Genomic DNA, 20,693 nt, shown 5'->3' with positions numbered 1-20,693 from the left:
CTATACTGAAAGTCAGGAAAATTTTTTTTCCTCTTCTTTGAAACAGAAGCACAGAATTCTCTCATATACATTATCACTCAAAACTAACCCAGTATACTTTGAAGAAAACACACACCCACACTGAAATAACACATTTAACTTCATTGTTACAAGACAACAAGTTAATTAAATGCTTTGTGACTGATCCCCTTGAGAAGTCAAGGAGACAGACTGATGGATTAACATCCTTTCTCACATCTTACACTAGATAATTTTGTGAAGTGCACATTTACACAGCACTTCACAGAAACTTTCCTAATACAGTCAAGTGGTTTTAACCAACAATTAGCTAAACACCATTCTGGTTTTATCTCTCTTCTGTGACTTCATCAGTAACTGTTCAGTAATTACAGAAAGTTTCTCAAAAGCCTTTTTTGATTTTAGAGACTGAATTTCACGCGTCACTGTCAAAAATGAGGAGCTTAAATCAGAAAGCCGCTACAGATCCAAAATCTAGCACTTGTAACATTAAAAAGCAAAAATACATAAAATGGAAATAAGAACACAGGGCATCTGTAGTTTTAAAAACTCCAAAATGCTTATTTTGTTAAGAGGTGTTATTACAGCCATTATGGTATTTGTTATCTTAGTATAATAGCTAATACTAAAGTGATCAAATGGCATATTACCTGAAAAAGTCTGAGGAAGACCTGAGTATGGGAGTACTTGAGATTACCTGACACTGACATGGGAGAAGAGACAATTCACCACATCCAAAAAGGAGCTGGAAATCAACACAGGCTAGTAGAAGCTTAGAAATCTAAGAGTTCAAGAAAGAGTTATCCAGAACACATGAGCTAACCCAGACTAACTGGTGCCTTCTCCCTCTACTCTGTCATTATCCATCAGTAATAGATGGTTTAATACGAGAAATATATTATGTGGTTTTCAGTCTTGGCAATAACTTCCAGAAACAGCAGGCAAATATAAAATATAATTCAGTTTGAAACAACTTGTGTGTGTATATTAAATGAGTTGCTACCAGAAAACAACAAAAAATGCCTTCCTGTGTCCAAATAATCCCATTTTCCTTCTCATTCTCTTCTGTTATGTCCTTGGATCATCTTCCAGAAACACAGATCACACTCATGTCATTCCTCAGCACGTGGCAGGGCTGAGTTCAGTTTCACTCAGGCCTCCCTCCCAGCAGTCAGCCCTCATCTCCTCTCACCCCTCACCCAAGATCCTCGGTCACATCTCCGTAACTACAATGAACCCTTGCTAGCTATACTATTCAACATCAGTACCGGGGCATCCTTCCCCTCCCGTAACTGCTTGCTGTGGGCTACACTTTTCAAAGGGTCCTTTGAGATCAGTGACCTCGGTTCATGAACCGGTGAATTCCCAAAGATTAAATTCTCTGTGTAAATTCGAGTAACTAGAACTTGCTCACTCCCTACCAATGCAAACTAGTATTTTTGAAACTATAGCAGCATACAGACAAAAGCACTGATGAAACAAGTCTTTAAATGAAACCAAAATCAGAGATTAAATGGCAGTGGTTTATTTTAATTTCCTTACAGGCAACCTGCTAGACTTCACAGCAGTTAATCAGAAGAACACGCTACTTGTGTGCAATTTTTTGAATGGTAGAATCTCTACTGGATCTAGTCTAACCCTTAATAAATTATTTTATATAAATTTATCAAGTTAATGCTGAAATAAGGACCTCTGAAGTAAAAAGAAATTTCTTTAGCAGTATTCACTTATGGTTGTTAAAAAAACATCAGTAATCAACTTTTCAATTTTATTGCAGATTCATACTACAAGAGAGACAATTCTGGACACAACTAAGAGGAAATTTAGGCACAATATCCCTAATTGTCAGTGAAAGAGCTCTGAACTGGTAGGAATTATTTTTATTTGCATGTTCTTAAGTGGGTGCTACTGAAAGATAAAATATAACCTCATTTCTCATGCATGAATTTTTCAGTAAGATGAGAATAACAGGAACCTGTACATACAGGGCAGTTTTTGCAGATAACTTGATAGACTGACTAGTAAAAATGTTGCATTTTTTTAAAACACAAGACATTCCTAGTTTCCTGGCAAAAATTTGGAAGACTTTCACATACTTCCTACACATAGTGGGCATTGCTCCATACACCAATTCTTTTAAATTCTAAGTCACAGAATGCAGGGGGGAGGATTTTGTACTACTTACTAAGGAATTCTCTTTGTTGATCAAACTGTTAAAAAGTTTGTTAGATATTAAATTAGTCTTTGAATGTAAAGTGAATGTGAAAACATGTTGTAAGTATAATAGACTTGTATTTCTCCCGTACCACTTTTTCAAGTCAAAGACCCCCCTTAAAAATAGTAAACAGAGCTGTAAAAACGTATGTGAGTCCTCCAGATGTTGAAAAAGTAGGTTCATTTAGCCAGCAATATTATATTAAATATGTAGAGTGGATAACTCATCTGCTTTCGCCATTTGCACACTAGAACAACAAGCAATGTTTTTTTGGGACTGAAATAATGTTTCTGTAAACACATTCTGGAATTTCACTGTTCCATTTAAATTTACGTGGATTTACGGTAAGTGGCCCTGGGAGAGAGCACATTTCTGATGCCTTTGCATGAAACACATACCTTCCTGAAACACTTCCTCTCTTGCACCCGTTTTTGGATATTATCACTGTTGTCTGACAAGAATGAGGTCAGCTAGGATTGTAAGGATACTTTACAGCAGCTGTCCCGCATTGCTATGAAACTGCACAAGCCTTTAACTCCTTAACTGCCTCACCAAAACAGGCAGTGTGGTCTGGCAGGCACGCTGGAAGAATAGCATCTTCTTAGGGTGTTCAGAAAGCTGTCCACTCAGCAGTCTCAAAGTGCTTAACTAAGGGGAGTAACAAACTAAGCTTTTCATCTGAGCAAAAATGAAAAGATCATGAACAGGCCACATGATGTGAAATTGAGAAGTGTTACCACCTTTGCAGCAGTCAGGCCCAAAGAGAGCTGGGGAGGAGAGATGACAACATTAACACATAAGAAGGAGACACATTGTGCTTGAAAAACAGTGACAGAGATCCAGGTTTAAAATAGCGGGGTTTATCAGTATTCTCCCAGAGACACAGATGGCTGACTCTCAGCAAATAAAACCATCCAGTGGCTCGGTAGGACCAATAAAGCCAAACTAAACCTGTATAAATAGCAAAGAGTACTCTGAACTTGCACATAACTTGGTAATGCGACACAACAAATCTCTATCCCCAGCACCCGCACAAAACTTCCTGATGGTTTAAAACTAGCTGTCTCATGTCAGGCAGACTCTCAGAAACCTTTTAAATCCATTTATGAAGCTGTATTTTCACAATCGCTAGCATGAGCTCTGTGTATGAATGAATCTTTCAGTAGCAAATATTTGATCTGTATCAATCGCCCATATTTCCATTAAATGAGCCAAAATTTGCACCCATGTTATATTGGCTGTGGGAGGACTGACAGAGTCATAACGATGCAGACTGATGATATCTGGCACACAAGCTTTACTTGTATAAAAGCTAACGCTTTAAATTTTTTAAATGGAGTAGAAAGTTCCACTCATGGTGTAAATTTACTCCACACCAGTTCACTGAACTGCACAGCCCTGCCATTTCCATTTGGAAGCTTTAAAGTGATGATACAGACTTACCACAACACCAAAGAGAAGTTTCTCTGTTCCTTTTTGAAACACTGTGTAAGGAGCTCTTGATTGGATAGGAACAACTCTGTACCACACTACAACCTCTCCAACTCAGGCACCAGAAGAGGCTGTGAGAGGACAGCAACTGGGAGTGGGGAGCGCGTTTTAAAACGGCTCAGCGGCTCAGTTACAAGACTGATGACAGACAGAAACTGTGATCATCACGGGCACAAATGTCCTGATAAGATGTGATTTCCACAGCTTCTTATTTTCCTTATTTGCTACGTATTCACAGGTGTTGCACACACCCTCCCTTTTTTTGTAGTGTTTACATCTTGTTCCAAAGACACTGTGATGATTTTGTGACAGAAATCATGATTTAGTTACAATAGTAAGGTCACCAGAGTTTACAAAGAGCAGTGTCCCTCCCTCAGCTGCACACTGGACACACTTTGCAGGGATTTGGCAGCAAGCACCTTAGCTCATCTGTTATCATACTGTAACACTTGGGAGTACATCCCAAATCTAAGGAAGCACCGACAAACCCAGCTTGGAAAATCAAAACAAAACAAAACAAAAGCCTTTCACAAAACTGATTCTGTCTTGGAAAAAAAAAAAAAAATTAAAAATCTCTGTATGCTTTTGGCTTCTTCTGTCCCTACCTGAGGTAGGGGAGGTATCCACATGTAATATATTATACCTGTGGGTGCAGGTCTGCAGGGCAACCCTCTGTGGTTCCTTACAAACGGCAACTTTTCAAAAAGTAGTTGCCACTGTGTACCTTATTGCATTCAATAACTCAAGCTAAAGGCCCAGCAGCAAGTCAACACACAAGAAATCAGCTCAAATTTGCCTAGGGTAAAAAACCAAGCAAAACGCAAACTCGAAAGTAAGCCATTTCCAACCACATCACCTGGCTCCAGAATAAAACTACAGCCTCATAACAGGGTACCAAAATGTGCTGCAATAAACATTATGCTGCTCTAGACTAAATTGTTAACACCAACCTGGCATCATCATTGTCAGTAGAAGATCTTCCTGCTCCCTTTCTTTTAAACTAGCTGGGTCTCAGAGTCAAACTACAGGTTGCCTTGAAGTTCTGTTTGCAGCTAGCAGAGGACAACCTGGCTTTTTCCTGAGTGAAAGCCTGAAAACCAGTGATACTGAACAAGTAGCTCCTTTATAAAATCCCATGATTCTGTACTTATGGACAACTAATGGAAAAGGCCTGAAAGCTGAACTTAGTGTAACAGGGTGAGATGAAACAAGCTGGGTTTTTTCCCCCGAACCATAAACAAAAACATCAGATGCTTGCAGCACGTTGGGATACTATATTTAAAGGCCTAAGGGGCCACAGATAATGAGCAAGATGGTTAGAGTATGCTCCCTCTAAGCAGATATAATTATGTACCATCCCATTAACAGGACTGGGTTTTTATTTTGTTAATTTTTGGCTAGATTTTAAAATATTTTATTTAGCACAGGGTAGAGAGAGATGGACTTGAGTAAGGAAATAACGCTGCTTCCAACAAAGAATTTTCAAATTAATTGATTGTTATATACATTTTAAGTCAATGTTTTAATAGATAGAACAATTTTATGTCAAAAATCAAGTAAGTTTTGTGGAAAGCAAATGAGAAAGTAAGGAGCAACACTATAATCTTGACCACAATTGGCATCTGCCACAAGAAAGTACATGAGTTGATAAAGCTCAACTGAGAACTAGGTAAAAATATTATCTCTAGCTAAGTGGGAATAAAAATGTCCATTTCTGCAGACTTTTCCACTCCCTTCTAAGTTGAAGATAATATATTTCTGCAAATGAGATGATGAAGGAGCAAGACCTACAGGCAAGCTTGGAGGGCACACAGGTAACAGGGAATGTACAGCATAAGACTCCCAGAGCTCCTACCCAGCATTCTCTAATTTGAAAGATGCCATCTTCTAGCCTGAATTTCTGAATGGGTATTAAAAATTCACTGAGGAGGAAACAGGTTCAGAAATGCTGTGCAATGAATGGTCAAACCTTCCTGCCTTTCCAGGTCCAGAAACCTAAAAGAGCCAACTTTTGACAATTGCACATTTACCAGTAATTTTATCTTTCTTGTTCTAGCATAAGGGTGCACCCTCAAAGTCAACGCCTTGCAGTTTCAATTAGCTTACAACTCCCACTTTGGAGGGCAAACAATACTTACTAAATCTTAGGAATCAAGAAAATATTTCCCAACGGCAAAAACTAAAATATGTATACTATTGCTTACATTTGGTTTTCAGTTGCCCTCCATTTCCTTCTTTTTCCATAGCTATAATGATTAAATACATATTTACTGGGTTTTATATATACCTTAGTAAAAAAAAAAGGAAACAAAAAAAGCCACCTCCTTAAAAAGATAAGAGTGTAGTAATTAAATGATATTAGGCCAGAAACATTTTGAGGTTTGAAACAACTGCAAAAGCTACTGTGGACCTGCAGGCTCAAACAACTACTCAAATTAGTTTGTCTTGCGTTCTGCACACACTGGCACCTAACTATTGACATACAAGCATCATGTTCTTTAGGGACATATTATCTGTGATGAAGTGGAAAAAACCTGTCCAATAGTATGAGATGTTTGAATGATAACTTTAGCTTTTACTTACTGATGAATCATTGTCTTAACCTTAATCTAGATATAATTGCCTATAATTGGCCTCTTTCTGTGCCTACAGTAAGGCTTGTGCAGAAGGTACCTTAGTGTTAAAGGAGAAAGGGCTCAGGAAGAGGAAAACAAAGGAAACTAACTGGTTAGGAAGATCTAAGAGATGCCAAACTTTGTGCAGAAAATCCAGTCTGAAAGAAACAAAAGAGATTACAGTAAAAGAAACCGGTACAGTTACAGATACTTGAGCTGATATATGCAGGCTGATTTAAAGTGTTCACAGCACCCTTCAGCAGAGAGTTATCACAATACCTATCCTAAAACACTTGTAGTTTGAGGTGTGCAAATGTTCACTGGTTGGCTCAGTTGAGCAAAAGCAGACAGGAGCATGAAAGAAGCCTGAATCGTTTTGCCAAAGCTAACAGGAATGCAGCCCCCGACAGTTTGGGTGCAGGTTCTGCTCTGGATATCGAAGGACCAGGAAATAAGGAGGAAAAAACTTCACAAAGTCTTATGAGGACTGCACAATAACTTCCAAAGAAATGCAGAGGTAGTCTCATGCAGTGTGATACCTAAAACTAGATGGAACAAAATAGTCAAAAGTAACCCAAGAAAAAAAACTAGTACTGGCAAATTGACAGGTTACATGGAGTATGTTTTTTTCTTGCATCTCTGACTTCTATTAACATTTTTGTGGCTCTTGAGGCAGCAAGGTAAGAGCTTTGGTTTACACTCCACAAACACAAGCCAAAAGCCTCCCACGGTTCCATTCGGTAACGTCAGCTCAACATGCTCAAATACACGGACTTCTGACAATGAGTCAAGTTCCCACTCAAACATAAATTATGCCAAAAACCGCCCAATATTATTTCAACTAATAAATACTTGGTTAAAAAACATGTCAAACCAACTTGGTCTTCACATCAATTTAATTGCCTCTTACCACAGTCATTCCCTAAGCCGTGGTGTGCTGCAGGAAGCACCAGAAGATAAAGGCAATTGCAAACATTCTCACAGTGCTCCTCTGACTGTCATCGCTTCCCTGGCTGCACCAAGCTAATAAGGACTCTGCACTAAGGAAAGAGATTCTTGAGCAACTGCACTGATGTTGTGAAAATCATTGTAAAGATGTCAATGTCCTCATTCCTTAAAACTAGAGGACAAATAGTGCGCCAAAACTACTCTTAGAGGAAAGGTCGAAGTCTTGTATCTTGTCATGATACACAGTTTCAAAGCCCCCTCAAAAGGTTGTCCTTTGATTCAACCTTCATAGTGTCATTCTTATAAAAGACATCTCTTCATGAGAAATACAATACTTGAAAATATGCTCAATGTTATCCCAAGTTTATACAGATGCTGTTCATTAGCATATTTATTCTCTTCATAAAACTGTGACATTTGGATTTCAGATTTTTCCAAATTCCATTCCAACTCCCCTACTGAGTTTGTATACTGAGCATTAAAAAGACAAGCAAATCAAAAAACAAAAACAAAAAATTCAACAGAAGGGCACAACCAAAGTGCAAAGTAATTTGTGATATGTTGGATTTATAGATCCTGAAATTGTCTTCTCCACATGATTATTTCCACGATTTCATATATAGTTACAGTAATGCAGAAGGCAGACCTGGTATGGTCTGCCTCCTTCTTAATAAGAAGCATCTCAAACAGACCACTCCGACAAGCGATGAGGGAAAAGCAAGGCAAATTTCTACCAGACAGATGAAAGGAATACAGGAGAAGTGCATTTGTTAGTTAACATGTTGATTAGAATCCAGCAGCAGCAGTTATAACATGGAAAAGATAGACTGAAGTCTCACAGAGACTCTTCTACCACACTAAGAGCTGGTTTTCCTGATTAGGACTGAGCCATGTTTGAGAGGTTAAGCTCAAGTGTACCTTTTCCACAGGAGCAAGCTTCCTACTTCCACAATACCACAATTCACTCAGAACTCTTCAGAGACAAAAGTTCTTAAAGACAACCCAGTTCAACTGAAAACACATGTATCATGTCCTGCCTCCATATGTATTTCCTCTTACAGAATGGTGACATGAGCTAAAATTTCATTCCCACTGTGAGATCTCTTGACAACTCATGGAAAGATGAATCACTGTTTTCAATGGAAATAATGACTTGCGACAGCTGTAGCTCCTGATATATAAAGTATCACATGGGCAAAGTTAGCCTGACTCCCTGCTGTAAATAATTAGTGCATTGCAACAAAATGTATTTCACTACCTAGGTTTAAAAGGTACTGGAGAATTAACAGTGGAGAGTCTCACCCGTGCTACAGGATAAATGCATGAGGAAAGCCAGAGGTTGAACTAGTTCCAAAACCTCTCTGACAGGGGCCAAAAGCAGATGCTTGGACAAAGAGAGCAATGAGAGCATCAAAGGAGCAATCATCCTCCTAGCATGTCCTCAGCTACCATTTAAGGATTCAGGCTGTCTCCAGAATATCCCGCTGAAGGACCACAACCAAACCGACCCTCTGTGAATGTCCTTACTGAATGCACCAACACCTCCAGCCAGGTGACACCCTGGGGCACTGACCTCTATGTTTTGGGTGCAGGGCAAGGAAGCGCTCAGTTTCAATTCTGTGGCTGATTCACTGAGTGTTCCCCAATTATCATGCTGTGAGAAAATAATCATTTCCACTTTACTTCGTGCTGCTCAGGATACCCGAGTCCTAAATCACATTTTCTGTCCCGTTTGAACACTCATGGTCTAGTACGCCCTAGGAGATCGAGCACAAATAATCAAGTGCTACGTCACATTTTATAGAGATAGCGAATCAACTACATCTAACACCCAAAATATGTTTATACGAAGGCACAGTAATGCTTTCTGGTTTAGCTTACTTGTTTTGTTAAAGCTGCCTGGTTTCTGAGCAGTGCTAGAAACTGAGCTGAAGTATTCCCAGATAGAGAAGAGGGATCCCCTGCAAGTCCTCTTTGCTGAGTAACAGTTGCTGATAAATACCTCAGGACTTTCTCTTAGAGATATCATCAGAAGCACCTAATTAAATAGGCTGATAAACCATCTGTTTCAGTAGTTTTCCTGCTACAACTCTGGCATCAACTCTGCAGGGCTTCAGTAAAACAAATCCTGGTATGGTGCACTGAAAAAGCAGTTCAACATCTTTGAGAAGCACCACTGATGCCTTTGGGAAGGAAGAGTGCAGAACAGGGAAGGAAGTTTTCATAACTCAGTGCTCAGGTACTTAACCAACAAGTCTCTTCAGTCTCCTGCTACTCCTCATGGAGAAAGCAGGAACCCAGCCGTGGGTTTGTGTAAGTGCCCTCTGGCAGCCCCATCCCTCTCCAGTGCTAACAGCCAGCCAGGCTAAGCACGTGTGCACAGCTAGAGTGAAAGCCTTCCTGCACACCCCTCTGCATATCTGCAAGCAAATGTTTATATTAAGATACCTGATTCTGGACAAAGAATCATCCTTTTTTACAAGGTGTCATGGTCTTAGCCCTGGCAATTTTCCCACGCATTAGGTTAAGTTTGCATATATATATATATGTATGTATGTATATATATGTGTGTGTGCATATATATATATATATATACACGCACGCGCATATATATATACACACACACACACATATATATATACACACACATATATATATATATACACACACACACACACAAATACATTTTAAAAGCTATTTATTTTTTCTATATGTAAATACATGGCTACCTTATTAGGGTCCCACAATAGGGCACAGGGTTATTCACAGGCTTCCAGATGCTCTGTCCAGTTCAACTCACATGCATAGCTTCTGTAAAGCCAAGACGAAACACCACCATTGGCAGCCACTTCCCAAAACTGTTGTACATATGTTTTGCCAAGGGCTTCTTTGCTCCCTCCTGACAGACCCCCGTGTCCCCTGCCCCTTGCGGGCCGCCCCGCTGTCCCCAGTCAGCTGGGCAGCAGGTGCAAAGGTGCTCTTCTGCCCTAGGACCCACGTGCCAGGCACCGGCGCCCCAGCAGTTCGGTGACGGCCGAAAAGCTACCTTTGTTGTACCTGCCAAGCTGGGGAGCAGATAACCAGGGTCCATGCTTATTAACAAGACAGCTGCAAATTCGACAAAGCTATTTCTTACAAGTATTGTACAAGCCCTTTGGGAAGGCAGCCTTAAATCTCCACAGGGTTACGTCTTGCACAGGTGGCCTGTATAACTTCACAGGATCCTGCTCTTAGTATTTCTTTCAAAGCTTGCTCACTGCATTTATTACTGTAGTTCTGACTAAGCCTCCAAACTATTTTTACAGGCCCTGAACAATAGTAATCATTTAGGATCAAGTTCAACTTGCTAAACTGAATTACATCTAGTCCAGATCCTTAAAACCCCACATCTCCGACCAATCCTGTTGATTACAGAACATAAAGGAAAGCAATCAGAATAAAATTGGTTTTAAGAGATATATGAAGAACACCACAAGGACAAGAATTTGACAAAAGGCTTTTTCATCTCCAGACCCCAAAGAAACGCAGTGCAGTCTAACACCCTCTTAGCAGCAACTTCAGTTTGAAATGCACAATGCAGATGCAGTAAAGATAAGCCATTCCTGAAGGATCAGTCTTGTGAATTTTTTTAGTGACATTTAAGAACCCTGTCTTGGGCCTAACAGAACATTAAGAAGTTGTAAATACTGTTCATTAAATAAAGCAACACTAAAACTACAGTGTATATTTGCAAAAGGCTATTTTCAAAGACTGAAGATTTTACTTAACTCTCTTGATGGGCAGCAAAACAAATTCTTTTGGCTTATTTGTAGGATAAGCTAAAACTATTTGATACAGTTTCCTGAAACAATTCCTGATGCTTAAGCACTATTATTTACTGTTGAAGCATTTGCCCTAAACCATATACATTCTAAATAAATGACTAAAGTAACCTTAAAGAGACAGGTAAATTTCAGCTCTGCAGCTTTAATTCACATGAAGCTGAAATTATGACAAAACCAACCTCATTATGCAACTGCTCTAAGGATAAACCTACATAATTTGTCTTAGGCTCATGCAAGGTAAGAAGATAATGATGAACGTGTATGACAAGACAGTATTATTGTCCTAATTAATACCAGTGTTAACGAGCCACAATCTACCTTCACTGTTAACCATACATCTGCATTTATTCCTTATTTTTCCTTTAGTCCTAATCATAAAAGCCAAACTGGACAGTCAATTTTACTTCTCAGATATCATTAATACCTTTCCCTCTCCTATCTCAGTGAATGTTGTTTTGTTTTGGGGGTTCCCTCCTGTCTTTTTCTTCTTTTTTAAGGTTATATGTCAAGAAAATGACTAAACCTTAAAGCAAGGAGAAAACATCTTACTGTCTCTACATTTGTTTCCTTAATTGATGAATATACTTTAAATTTTCAGACTGATCAGACAATATTTAAAGGAAAATGCATGTACTTGGAGTTATACTAGCAATAAGAGTCTCAAAATACAGTCCCTAGCCCTGTAATCCAATCTTATATCCCCTCAGACTTTAACAGGCCCACCTGCATGAGGATAGCTTGTAGAATCCTACCACAGGCACTCTGATGTTTACTGGGTATTTGGTATTACATGATGCAGGACAGATTTTCTAGCCTTTCATTTAAAATATTTTCCTTTATTTTATCTCCATAAATTTATCTGAGCATAAAAAAACTTAACGTGTTTGTGTCAGAGGAGTGTTAGGATCTGTGATTGCTCCTCGAATAGAATTACTTGCATGTACAGCAACAAGTAGCTATCCAGGGCTGTGTATCATCTTATTAAAGTAAATCCACTCACTGTTAACACTTTTAAAATACTTACTCAGTCACTCAAAACAGAACTGATTGGAACAGAGCACTGTTCCAATCAAAAAATTATCTTCCTAGAGAAAGACTGTAAATACTATTAATGTGTGGGAACGTACAATCACTTCACACACACCTGCTGTGTGATGAAATGACTCTTTCACAACCACTCCGAAATCAAACAGGGGAAAGTTTTGAATTTTTTTATTTTTTTTTAAATGCTAAGCAAATGTTCACAAGCAAACTTACATGTAAGGAATTTGACCAGCAAGTGTCTTTTTCATATAGGTCTAGGTGATATGTTTGTACCTATGTAACACAAAATTAGGATATGTTCAGATGATGTGGCTTAACCCCAGCTGGTCATTAAGCCCCACACAGGCACTTGCTCACTCCCCACACACCCACCCCCACAGCAGGATGGGGGAAAGAGTAAAAAAAAACAAAAAACAAACAAAACCACCACAAAAAAAAACCCTCATGGGTTGAGATCATTTAATGGGATGGAAAAGGAAGGGAAAATAACAATGATAGAATATAGAAAACAAGTGATGCACAACACAATTGCTCACCACCAGCCAAGCCCTGAGCCATGCCCCCCCAGGCCAACTCCCCCCAGTTTATATACTGGGGAGGACCTCCCACGGCATGGACTACCCCTTTGACCCTTTGGCTCAGCTGTCCTGGCTGTGTCCCCTCCCAGCTCCTCGTGCACCCCCAGCCTCCACTGGCAGGGCAGTATGAGAAGCTGAGAAGTCCTTGACTTAGTGTAAACACTGCTATCAGTAACTGAAACAGCAGTGTGTTACCAACATTATTCTCACCCTAAATCCAAAACACAGCACTGTACCAGCCACTAGGAAGAAAATTAACTTTACTCCAGCCAAAACCAGGACATCTGCTGACAATGTATAACAAATTTGCTCTATTTATGTGCAGAGTCATGGTGCTCAGCTTCAGATAAATAATTTCAGTGAGGTCTTACTACCCAGCAGCTCTAAGGAGGCCCTCTGCACCTGCAGGATATGACTCACTGCTTTCCTAGGAAGCAGTTGTATGTTAAGTGCAAACATTTATAGTCACCTGTCCATGCCATCCTTGACACACCTGAAAAACTACAAACCTGTCCTCAGCTGCCAGGAAAATACCAGTAGGAATAGAATATAATTGCCACTGAGACCAAAAAAAAAAAAAAAAAAAAAAAAAAAAAAGCAACTCCAACAGGAGTCTCCTGGCAGACCAACACATTTATGACACCTGCCTGCTCAGTGAACTGTTCCTTCCCGAATGTTCCCATGATAATTGCAGGGGATGATAATACTGGGTCCTTCAGGTCCCACCCTGCCCCTCCCTGGTTCCACACTGTCACTGGCAGGGGGAGGCGGACAAGGTTTCTGCAAGTCCCCCCAGCACAAACACACGCATGTAACAGAATGCCAGCAAAACACAGGACAGCTGGTGCCGAGCTGCTAAACTGGCTAATACCAAAATTGTGCTTTAATTTTAATCACCATTCTTCCAGAAGGATAAACAGGTGTTTTAACTGGGCTTTTCAGAGTGGCCTTCAAAAGGCTGTGGATGGGGATGAAGGCATCCAGTCTTTAGTGTTCCCTTAGGACCTCTCTGAACATCAGAACGTTGTAAAATATTCATGTAGATGCATCCATTTACATCTGCAAAATTCCTTTCCTTAACTCCCACTAGCCATTGGGCTAGCAACTGCCCACAGCCATATTTTATTTGAACAAGGGGAAAAACAAAAAAAGGAGCAACGGATCGTATGTGTTCTAAGCCACCTCTTGAATATGCCTTACCTTCTCCCCTGAAGGACTCAGCTACAGTATAATCAAAACCAGGGTGAAGTCACAGCTGCAGCCACAAATCAATATTTGCCTTTACATATGAACCTCATGTAGCAAAACTGCAGGGTCCGTGCATAGCAACAAAGGGAATATATGAATGTTCTTCACTTGCCCTATGCCAAAGCACAGACAATAAATGTCACGGCTAGTAAAACCTGTAATCTGAACACATACAAAAATTAATTTCACCGTGTACAGTTACTTTTCAAACTCCATGCTTTTCACATTTTCCTGGTAGACACACATATAGCCAGAGTCACCAATTAACATGAACAATATAAAAAATATAAGCCACTGCTCAAATTTGTAATTTTACATTGGCTTATTTATGGCAATAATCAATCTTAATGAAAAAAATTCTTCAAAACCCCAAAACGAACTACAAAGCTGATGAGGATCTATCTGGAAGCTCGTGTTTCCTTTGTGTTCATTTTTGTGGAGGTGACCCTTCAACAGATAATTAAAAGAATCATGCTGCCACAAAAATCAACAGGTAGAACCATGATAAGTAAGAACAAAAGAATAATAAAAGTCAAAGAAAAAGAAACCAAAAAGCTTCCAAAAAGCAGAAATCCACATTCCTGTCACAAAAGGTGATTTTGATTCCAAACACCAGCACAACACTGACTGCCACTTCCACCAAAGCCTAGAAATTAAAAGTTTTCAAAACTTCTTAGGATCATACTGTGACCCTAAGGCACTCTTGTCAAAATCATGGAACTTGTTATCATCAGACATGGTGAGAGCCTGCAGGCAGCATTTGTGGAGTTGGATGAAAAGGATACAGGGCACTGGCAGTCAGCACTCCTGGGGTCATGGGAGCTCGTGCCACTCGCCCTGATGGCAGCATCCCTTCCCTTCACTGAAACCCAAACCCTAGAACCTCTGTTCCATAGGAAAAAGGTCTTATCTGCATAGAAAGGTTACAGTTAGAGGACTGGACATCAGAGAGATTTCGTCCCCATTAAACTCCTAAGAAATATTATATTTATATTTATCTAATTTATCACAAATTTTCTCTTAGATATTAAATACAGGGAACGTGGGAATGGGGAGTGGGGCAAGGAATCTGCCACGACCATCCGCATGTTGCTGTTTTGTAGTTGCAGTTGAAAGAGGAGAAAAACAGAGCAGAATTCTTACACAACTAAAGATTACAATAGTCAGAAAAAATATGCTAGCCTGCTGTTACATACTGAGGTCATTAATGAGAAAAGAAAGCAAGGAGAAAATAACACTAGTTTTGTATTATGGAATACAAAGGAAAACTCAGTATTTCTACAATTATAGAAACACAAAGTATCAAATCTTTGAATGTAAAAAGATTTGAACTTTAGGGTGTATAAGGAAAATCCAGTCCACAGCTACAATAAAACCCTAAAATCTAGGATAAAGAATCAAGTGATTTCATTTCTGATCAAATAAACCAAAAAAAGATTTCCAGATAGCAACAGAATATAGTCACTGATAAAGATGGTATGAAAAGGTTTGGTTTAACACAACAACAAACAAAACCAACCAAACAAAAAAACACCACCTCAGCAATCCTGGGTTTAGATACAAGCCTGAAGTCCTACCTAGCATTGTTCACAGATGCTTCCTCCCATCATAACAAAATCAGTAAAATCCTTCACAAGAGAAATGCTGTTCTCAACAGCTGCTACGAGCTAAGTACTCTCTGCTATCAGACAGCACATACAGAATTGCACTGAAGTATAAAAGATGAAGTCCATGAAGGCAAACAGACATTAAGATATCATAATAAAGAAAACCCAGGGCTTACGAAGAACAAAAATTATTCTGTTTGCCTGAAAGCTGTCTAAAGGTGGCGAGTTCCAGATTAGGGAGACATTCACAAACTGTCAAAGCTTGGCTAATAGGTGTTGTGTGTTGCTTAGATGCAAAAAGAGACAAAAAGTGATTTTTGGACGAATTAAACCCAAACCAACCAAGCAAACAAAAATCAAATCTACGCTTTCTGTGGAGCCCTGAAACCCATATCTGGACATTTCACATATTGTGTCAATAGCCACAAAAGCAAATAAAATTGCATATTTAGAAACGTCAATCAACTCACTCTCACACAGAACTCTTGAACATGCACTGCTCACGACAATCATCTGAAGTAGAGCATCCCACACAATATAGTGGGGAAAACAGAGTTGGTTTTGAGAAGTTACTTTATTATGTCTGTCTTGGTAGAATTATGGGGCATCTGTGGATTCCCCCACCTCCTCGTTCTCCAAACAAGGCACCTCCTCTCCCAGTAGGTCACAAATGATCAAGTCAATGGGATAATGATCTTGATTGTCTTAGCTAGCTCTCTGTAGACATGAGTTCATAAGAGAGGCAGCCATGCAGCTTCCTCAGACATTAGTAACGACTTTTGATCTTTCTTTGAAGAAACTTTTCTCAGGATATTCAAAAGTCTGTGGTTTATGTTCATGTGCGGGGCAAAGCAACACTGAGGTGAACGCTCCCACATAAAGCAATGTCTCAACAAAGCTACACTTGTCAAAAATACCCTTGAAGAAAATTAATGTATACTCACTTTGAAGGAGTACATTTTTATGCTGTAGTCCTCACTGCAGTCTCTGCTGCCTATTTCATGACTAATGGATGTATGACACTCCATGAAAACACCAAGCAGATTAAAAAAAAAAAAAAAAGTAAAATAGAAATGGAGGTGGCTGCAAGGGTTAAGTTTGTGTCTTGGATGCCCAGATCAATTACTGTGGGGTTACAAATTAGCTTACACTAGATAACATATACTAGATAATCCTTGCTTACTAACCATATATTTTTCATTGAAAACAAAAGCAAGGTACTTAACTCTGTGTACTATAAGCTTGCAGCAAAAGAGCGGTAAAGAACCACTTATCTCATATTTGTCACATGCACCAAGCACAAGAGAATTACATACACACAGGGTACACAAATACATTAATTAAGATGTTATATGTGTGTGTATAGACACACACACACACACACACACACACTGAAATACCAGAAATACCCTTGGTTTCTTCTCTTTTGCCCATAGCTATTACAGCTAATATCATAACGCAGTATTTCTTCAATTAGATTCTCTTTAGAGAATTGTGATTATAGGCTGCTTTTCAAAATGACCTTACACCACATAACCTCCACATTTAAGGGCACACAAGACTGTTTGTTGTCACAAGCACCTTCTTTTCCAGAGTCAATTTACCTTCGATCAGAAAGGAAGGACCATGTTATAGATGATACACTGGCCACTGAAATGGTGTTTGGATGCGCATGTGCACATGTGCAGGGAAAGTTAATCACTGAAGTCAAGAGATGTAAAACTTGTACTGGAGTGTGTGAAAGTTTTTTGTCTTGTATTCTTACAGACTTCATTATATTTGTGTTTTGCTTTACTTTGAAAAATAGTTTTTAAATGAAGAGATTTGTCATGCTACTAAAAACATTGCAAGAAAAATACTGACTTGACAGTATTTTAATCTGCTTAGATGATTGAAATAGAACATAAAATGTTCCCATTTTGGGGGTAACAGGAATTTTTTGAAAGTGGGAGGCAACACTATAAAAATGGGACTTTTTAAAAAAAAAACCAACAAAAACCTGGTATCAGAAAACTCACTTTGAAATATTTATAAGATTACCACACAATGATGGCATTTTGGCTACATCATGTCTGCTGAGGACAGCAGAAGTGTAAGCAATAACCTACGTTGTCAGGAAGTCACAAGTAGCCACTTTGGCAGGTTCCCCACTTACCAAGAGCATGTTCAGCCTGGGGAAGGAAGGGTAGATACCTGCCAGGTAGGAGACAAGCAAACACATGGAGCATTTTAGAGAGTCTTGTGCATTGAGAAAGTTCTCCTCGATTTTAAACTCTGCCAAAACTGTCCTGCACTTGCGCAAAATTAGTTCCACTGCTGAGACAATACCTTCAGGTATGGTTGCACTGTGTTTGGCACAAAGAGATACTAAGCTTGAACAGGGGCTCTGTAAGATTTCATTTAGTAAGTCTCTAGTAGGAAGGGGGAAAGCAAAAGCCAGAAACAAATATTGACCTGAGAGGTGCCTGGATCTCACATGAAAGAGTCAGAAATAAGATATTAATGTATGAACTAGATCAAATCAATAACCAGCAAAACATTAAATAAAAGCCAGTAAAAACCCCCAGTAAATCTGAAAAACAAAAAACCCCCAAAACCCCAACAAAAAAACACCCCCAAAACCCAAACCCCCACCATTCAGTAGACAGAAGGTATGTGACTTACCATACAGAAAAATTTGGCCTATCCTGAAACTCAAAACCTACAAACTTTTGGTTTGTTTTCTTTTCTTTGTTTTCAATCTTGCATATTGTTATTTTACAAATAGATATCCAGCTTCTCAAGTCCTCAGATACCCTACTTCAGCTCTTGTCTGTGGGATTTGCAGAAGCATGTTACACACCACACAAAAACTTTTTTGTTTCACAAGTGTGAATATGCCACCCTTCAGCTTCATGAATATCCTCATACAGATGACTCTGGGAAAAGGCCAACCAAAGTCTGCAGTGTATTCTTCCAAAAGATAGCCTGAGCTTGTTTCTCTATGGCAAAGAGCTGTGCACTTCTTCTGTCCAGGGGTCCCATCCTGAACCACTGCCAATTCCAAACAAGCCAGAGAGAGAGGGCAACATACTGACATTTCTACAGATTTCAGGGAAACCCATGGCTGCAGGAAGAGTTCAGAGGGAGCCACAGTGAGGAAAAAATGAAATGTTGGATTCAAACTCAGCCGTGGTAGCTGCTGCCAGTGTCTTTCTATAGGCATAGATCTACAGAAAACCAGGCTCCATTAGTTCCTTCTCTCTACACAGCTTCTTCTTTTAAAAGTAAAAAAAATTAAATATTTACTTCATTATATATACAGTACTTAACCGAAATTGGAGCTGAATTATCCTGCTATGTAAATGTCTACAGTCCAGCTAATTTCAAGATATTCAGGAAATAAAAACTGTGTATCTAAACTCATTCTAAGACAGGAACATTTTCTTTTCATGTAGCACTATTTCCCATTTTTGCTATCGATAATGCTATAATTACAGAGTAATTATACATTGGAGCCAAAATTGCAGCAGCTGAATAATAAGTATTAAACCACAAGCACTGTATTAAATAACATTAACTGTTTCTTATGCTCATAAAATCCAAAATGCTATATTTGGAAAGCAAATTCTTATATAATTGAAATTGGAGCAGATGAGATTTTTTTCAGTGTACTTTATCAATAAAAATTTGTCATACAGACAACTGCAAGATTAGTGTTTTGTTTAGAAAGAGAAACAGCTGATATGGAACCACAGAATTTACCTTTTCAAACATACAGATCTACCTGATGGTATAGTAACATTTTTTCACATGCACCACAAAATCTCTCTTGCACTAATCCTTATAAATAAACCACTTCTACTGTCTAATTACAAAATGTGTGTGAAACTTTCAACTTTAAAAAGAAAAAAGCATCTAAACCCAAGGAAGCAGACAGAGAAAGAGTTCCCCATATTAATCTCTCTGAAGCAATTCAGTGTAATTGCATAAAATTCCCCACAACCCCCAATTCCCAGAAGTTGAAAGTTAAAGAAATTCCAGCTATTTTAATTTTGATTCCTCCTCAACCTTTTGAACCCATGAAAACATGACATTATACTGATGTTGTCACCCTGCAGCAGCACGTTAAAGCTACATTGCACTTACAACTTGGGAACCATTCTCCCACTGCAGCGAAAACCTTTGCTGCACATTGTGGCCTTGTGGCGTATGCAGTGCCCCACTGGGAAGACAAATCACCTCAAACGAATCTACTGCATCTAACCTATCTGCTACACAAATTGTGTGCATATAATGTAATAAATATACTGTAATTTTCGAAGTCTACTATCAACTTTGCCAAATGCTGGAGCACAAACTAGAGCACTGAATTCCTGTGGAGAAGAGTTTAGCAGGAGGAAAGAGTAATGCAAGTGACTTCTGAGTCTTAGTTACAGTGAGAAATTGTTCCAAGGTACGACCAGAGACAAAGGAAAACCAGCCCATGTCAGAAAACTCAAATTACTGATTTCTGAGATCTGTGGAATCCAGGTGTCCTGATTTCAGTTGGGATGGAGTTAACTTTTCTTCTTGGCAGCCATCCCAGCTGAAACCACCACACCAGGTCTTCATTTCAGATTTCAGAACAGCTACCCAGTTCTTTCAAAGCAATGTTATGTGATACAGCAGGGAGCACAAACTCTTGATACTCTCCTGGATCACCATGAAGAGGTCCAGTACCCAGAACACTTGGTTTTATGGAGCTGTCTGAAGAACCCCAGATAGAACAAGGTTTGACATCTCTGAAAAGGTGTATACAGCACTGTGAATGGGCATGCTTTAAACTGCTACGTTATGATCCCAAATACATGGGCAAACACTACCTGGGCCTCAGTAGAAGATGGACTGAGATCAGACAGCCTACAGGAAGGGCCTAACTTGAACTCAGAGACAAAAAACCATCAACTGGCCACATGGTACAGGTTCTTTTCTCTACTTCCAAGCACAAAATCCCGTAAGAGATATTACAAGAGTGGAGACTGGATCACAGTTTCACATACCAATACTGAAATGACAGAAAACTGATGCAGATAAGTTCTTCAGAAGGACCTGGTGAAAACCTCCCACAAAGACTCAGACTTCTA

The 20,693-nt window shown here is 39.3% G+C and overlaps 2 protein-coding genes across 4 annotated transcripts in view; one reads left to right on the top strand and one right to left on the bottom strand.

The window, feature by feature from the left end:
• CMSS1 (cms1 ribosomal small subunit homolog) overlaps positions 1-20,693 on the bottom strand; it is a 247,164-nt gene that overhangs the window by 131,304 nt on the left and 95,167 nt on the right. The window lies entirely within an intron of this gene.
• Positions 1-20,693, top strand: part of FILIP1L (filamin A interacting protein 1 like) — a 142,655-nt gene that overhangs the window by 45,613 nt on the left and 76,349 nt on the right. The window contains exon 2 of one of the 2 annotated variants that reach the window (XM_026843454.1): positions 1,796-1,885. The exons of the other annotated variant lie outside the window; for it this stretch is intronic. The gene's annotated coding sequence lies outside the window, so the exon portion shown is untranslated. The remainder of the gene's footprint in view (positions 1-1,795; positions 1,886-20,693) is intronic. 2 annotated transcript variants of the gene reach the window in all.

This window comes from Athene cunicularia (genome assembly GCF_003259725.1).
Source record: "Athene cunicularia isolate RWA chromosome 1 unlocalized genomic scaffold, athCun1 chr1_part1, whole genome shotgun sequence".
Lineage (NCBI taxonomy): Eukaryota > Metazoa > Chordata > Aves > Strigiformes > Strigidae > Athene > Athene cunicularia.
The sequence above is the reverse complement of the archived record's forward strand: the minus strand, read 5'-3'. Positions and strand labels throughout refer to the sequence as shown.